Raw genomic sequence first — 5,591 nt, forward strand, 5'->3', positions numbered from 1 at the left:
GTGCTGTGGTGGTGGGAGATTTATGAGGACTACACCTGAGGGGAGAAATCAAATACTGTACAAAAACGAATGATGATGTAAGAAAATAAAAAAGTTAATAAAAAATGAAAAAATAAAAAGCCCCTTCTGTGCAGGGTGAAGCTGGATAAGGAGTGCGGAGGCTGTGGCAGCTGTGTAGCTGAGATATGCCACAACTATGGCAGCTTTTGTTGGGATGAGCCAGGTTTGATTTTGTATTTAGGGGTAAAATCAACAGGCTTTGGCCATAGGGTGGATGTAGGTATGAGGGATGATTGGATTTTGCTACATCTCTGAGGTTCTGCCTTGGTGAGCCTGTTGGAGAAGGACAGATACCTGATGAGTCTGGAGTGGCCAATACTGGTGACAAACCAGGAAACTGGTGATGGAAAATATGTTGTTGGTACATGGTGGAGTAGTATAAACCATACTGGGTGAGACAGGGCCTCGGGTCCACTTGAGGAACACCAACATTAAGACACCGGCTGGGAACAGGAGGTTGCAAAGATTGTGAAACAGTGTCTGAGAAACCAGAAGAGTGTGATGTCTCTGAAGACAGGTGAGAGAATGTTCCAGAAAGATGGCAGAGTTAACCACATTAGGAAGACAAGAAATGGCCAGAGAGGTAGTCTCTGGGCTTCAAAAGAAGATAATGGAAATTTGATGAAAGCATAATCAGTGGAGTAGTGGAGGTGGAGGCCTGACCTGGGGACTGGATATTGATGAGTAAATGGGAGTAAGGAAGTGAGAGAGTTAATGGACAACTCTCACAACAAGTTGGGTTTGGGGAAAGAAAGGAGACGTGATAGTCTCTCCAGGGGGACAGGAGGTTAAGATGTCTCCTCTTTGGAAACTTAAATGCCTTGGAAGCATTTATATCCTGATGGGATAGAGACACTAAAGGGAGAAAGGGGAAGATTCCAGGAAGGAAGAGCAAAATGACTGGGCCCAGATGCTCAGGGTAGAAGGAGAGAATGGGATCCCATACCCTGGGGCAGCTCACACACACTGTGATGAAGACTGAGGGAATGTGGCTCCAGAGTTGCAGGAACACCAGCAAGAGAGTGGGAAGGTGATCCAGGCATGGAAGGCATCCGATAAGAGGTGTTTAAGTCAGATACCCCAGTGAATGAATGAAGCTTAGTTCTGCAGGCAGTCTTGAGAAATGAGGCAAATGCACATCTCAGAATTCTCCTTGGCCAAGACCAAGGGGACTGGTGTATTTATATCCCAGCACCTGGCAGACATTGGTGGAGTTGACCAGTGAGCTGTGCATTAATTCTTAGACATTTCTGGCTCACAGTGTACTTAGCAAACTGGGTTCCGCAGGCTGAGAACAGCTCTTTGACAAAGCTGGGTACTGGCTGCTGCAGGAACAGAAAGGACAAGGGCAATCTTAGGGGGTGTGGTCAGGCTCTGACTGTATCTGCAGTGTGGGCATGGTCAGGGCCTCTTCCTATTTGTGCCTTTTCCCCGCACTCAATCACTCTTTTCCATAGGGGATTGTTCACTATTAAAACATGTTTAAAAATACGTAGACAGTAAAACCAAACATTCACTAAAGCAGAATGGGAGCTCAGAAAGGGCATGGAGGCAGTCATTGTGGGTTCAGCTCTTAGCTTTGCTAGTTACTTGCTCTGTGGCCTTGATGAAGTTCTGAGTGTCACCTTCTTCAGAGAACATGAAATTGAGAGCAGAGAAAGCAGCCACTTCCAACACCCCCCAGCACACATGTACACACACATGCTCTAAGAACACACATGAAGCCGGTGCTCTCTCTTTCACGGGAGAAATTCTGCTCCCAGGAGGATGCAGGGACAAAACAACAAACCACACTACACACCTGGCATAGTGTAGCACTCTGGTGGACACGAGGGTAGTGGCAAGCCCAGCACTATGTATCCGTTTCTGATCACAGCACCTTCATTTTCCTTGGGGAAGTACCTCCCCACTCTAGTCCCTCAGTTCTTTAGGGGTTGGCAGTGATCCACGCATGGCCAATCACTGTGCAGTTATTAGCTCCAAGGGTGGGGGTGCAGCACAGGATGCAGCCAGGGCAACTGGCACTCACACTTTCCTGGAGCTTTGAAGATTGCTAAATCTGTAGGGTATCTGCCTGGAGCTGCTGGGGGGATCATCTTTGCCCCAGATGGGAATGTCTGCCTGGGTGCAGGTTGTGGATCATCTGGGGTTCAGTCTCATCTGGGGTTCAGTTATCATCTGGTGATAACCAACCTGGTCACCCACACCCCTGTGAGTGTGTGTGCACACATATCTCGGGCTGGCCCATGTCTAGGGAACCATACACACTCGTACACACCAGAAGATAAACAAGCGCCTGCAGCTCCTTGGCTGGCACCCAGGCTGGGGGTGGAATAAACAATCCCAGTGACTTTCTGAAAAGCAAGCGTGTGTGGCAACAGGCACCATGGAGACAAGCAGACTGTACTAGAGCAGAGACAGCAGCCACCCCCCAACACCACCCCTGCACACATGTACACACACATGCTTCATGCACACACATGAATCCAGTGCTCTCTCTTATGTTCATGGCCACTGTGTCCCACACAATTCCCCTTCTCACCCAGACACACCCACCCTGGGGGTCTAGCCAGTTACCCACAATCCAGCTTTAATTGTGGCTAAAAGATTTTGAGAAGGACCGAGATTCTCAGTACAGCAACATCCACGATTCCTTGTCCATTTGCTTTGACACTGGTCTGAGTCATTGCCAAATTCCAGCAAATCACTGACACTAGGGATTTTGGTGTGTGTGTGTGTGAGAGAGAGAGAGAGAGAGAGAGAGATACTGGGGGTTGGGTAGAAGGGCAGAGTGGCATCCTATGACATGCAATGTCATATAAACCCAACTTTCTGGAAAGTTCTTAAGTTGGCATCAGAGATGCACACAGCAAATATTCATTTACTCCTTCAAGAAACACTTACCTAGACCTTCCCCCACCCCTGAGATTTACACAGATACACCCCTGAATACTAACACTCAGTATTCATCCTCATGCATGCAACCTGTAATCTGATATAGCCCAGAAAATGATAAGAATGGGGCTGCATTGCTTACTGATTGATTAAGTGTTTTACTGCATTATCTTATTGCATTTCATCCTTAAGGAAAACCATTTGAAATGGATGTTATTATTATTTTCATTTCATAAGTGAGGGAAAAGAAGTTTGGTGAGGTTAAGTAACTTTGTCAGGGTCACACAGCTAGGAAGTGACAAAGTTGGGCAGCAAACACCAGCCCCCACTATTATACCATCAGCCTTTCTTCATGTACTCAGAGCAACACCCCTTGCATGTGTGGGCACATACAAACACTCATGCACACACTCACACATGCATACACCACATGAACACCTGGTTCCTCAGTCAGCCCAGATAACTGCTGTAGATGGGGTCACTGTCTCTACTTGATCTCTTTATATGCACAACTCCCAGCCCCTCACAGCGTTTCCCTGAGATCCATGAGGGCCCCTGGCCTGGGCACATATGAGCACAGCCTGCTACCCAACAGGTCCCCTCCCTCGCTCTCCACATGTCCCTCTCCCTAGCAGCTGCAGGCCCTGGTCCAGCTGGGGGCGGCCCTGGGATTTGGATGGGTGACTCAGGCTGAATCATGGCCCAGCTGCTCCTTGGCAGCCCTCTCCCCCATTCTGCTTAGAGATCCTATTTTGAAGGCAGAGGTAGGCCTTGGGGTGGGGGCATAGGGAGCAAGGGCAGTGAGGTGATGGAGTGCTCGAGGAGGAAGAGTCAGTCACTGGAGTGCCTCTGTCCCCTCCCCTCCCTTCTGCCTGCAGATGCTCTCAGGCAATGCCCCTCGTTCTACCAGGCAAAGGGATCCTCTGCAGAGATGGCACAAGGGCTCCCTCTGTGACCCCAGGACTTGCTGTGGCTCCCTGCTCCCCCTCTTGGCCTGATAACATTAACTATTCCAACTGATCACTCGCAAACTATTGTAATTTACAGCTTTCAAATCACTTCCTTATCATTACCACATTCAATTCTTACTGGCCCCGATAATACACTTTTATGTATATTATCCAAGGTCACACCATTGATATGACAGACTGAGGAAGCTAGCTGCGCTGCCTGCCTGAGGGCTGGAGTTGAGATGCAGTTAGGCCTGGTGGGCATGGAGTGGGGAACACGGTTTGGCATGGAAGGCCATGGTGAAGGCACGATGGCACTCCAGGGACTTGGGGCCGCAGTTGCACCATTGATGGGGCACCAAAGGGCAGGGTGGAGTGGCACAGCAGAGGGTATGGTAGAGACAAGGTTGCGGGATGGGGACTAGCAGGGTCATGACAAAATGTTTCCCTTTACTCTACCACAAGTTGGGAGCCGAGGAGTCTATAGAGAGAAGACTCTAACCGTGGGACCTTTCCTTCACGAGCCTCAGAGTCCTCATCTGAAAAACTGGGTCCAGGCTTCCCGCAGGGTAGGCTACGGAGAGGCCTGAGGGAAATCACATGCTTCCTGCCCTTTAGAAGCTGTGAAGGACTCCCCAAGGCTGTTGTTTTTCATACATTTTGCTTTATATTTCAAAAAACACATTGGGGTGCTGGGAAGAGAGTGGGGTGGGCTTCTGGGAGCCTGGGGGTGGTGTTGAGAGGGGGAGTGGGTGACAGCTCTTTCTTCCCTTGCCTGGGCTGGCCTGGCCTTCCCCCACCCTCAGCCCAGAGCTGGTTTCTAGGCAACAGGATGGATGCAGGGATGGCTCTGAGGGGAGAGAGCTATAAATAGGGAAAGGAGAAAACAAAAATAAAGTTCCAGAGAAAGCTGTGGAGCCACATTACCAGGGAGGTGGGGGTAGGGAGGCTGGGAGGGAGATAGCAGATGGTGTGGACACAGGGACAGCCCCCAGCCCTTCATCAGGGGGAGACAGCTGGATCTGGGTTAGCCAGACAGAGCACTGACCTGAGTGGGGTAGGGGTCTCTGTGTGCACAGCTGAGCAGCATGGGGCAGGGGGCGGAGAGGCGGCTTCACTTCTGATGGAGGGACTAGGGAAAGCTCTGAAGAGGGACACATTTCAGCAGGCAGAGCCGAGCACTGTCCAGATGGAGGAAAGAGCAAGGAGGAAGGAAAGGTGTGAGCCAGGAGAGGCAGGGCTGGGCCCACGGATCTGGGTGGCCTGGCCATGCTCAGCCTCTCTGACCACACACCTGGTGCAGAGGTGGGGGGTTCCTCTGTAACCCTTGCGCTCTGGCTTGCTCTATTGCTCTCCCCATGTCTTCCCAGCCACCTGCTCATCATTCAGATTTCAGCTCCAGCCTGGTCTCAGATGCCTGACCTGGTCACCCCGATTTAATGCTGGCCATCACCTCCTCCTTGTTACCTCACCTTGTTTCATGTTCATAAAACTCAAAAGTATCTTGTTCCAAGTATTTGTTGATACATGGGATGCGAGTTTCATCAGAGAATGTGTTGCACACATGTGGGCAACCCCCATGAACACAGATACTAACATAGTAAGGTAAGTGGGCACACACAGCCTGCCTCTCCCCCAGCTCACTTGTAAAGTCTGTGAAGTTGCACAAGTTCTGTGCATGCCAAT

This window comes from Talpa europaea (assembly GCF_964194135.1).
Source record: "Talpa europaea genome assembly, chromosome: 9".
Taxonomy (NCBI): domain Eukaryota; kingdom Metazoa; phylum Chordata; class Mammalia; order Eulipotyphla; family Talpidae; genus Talpa; species Talpa europaea.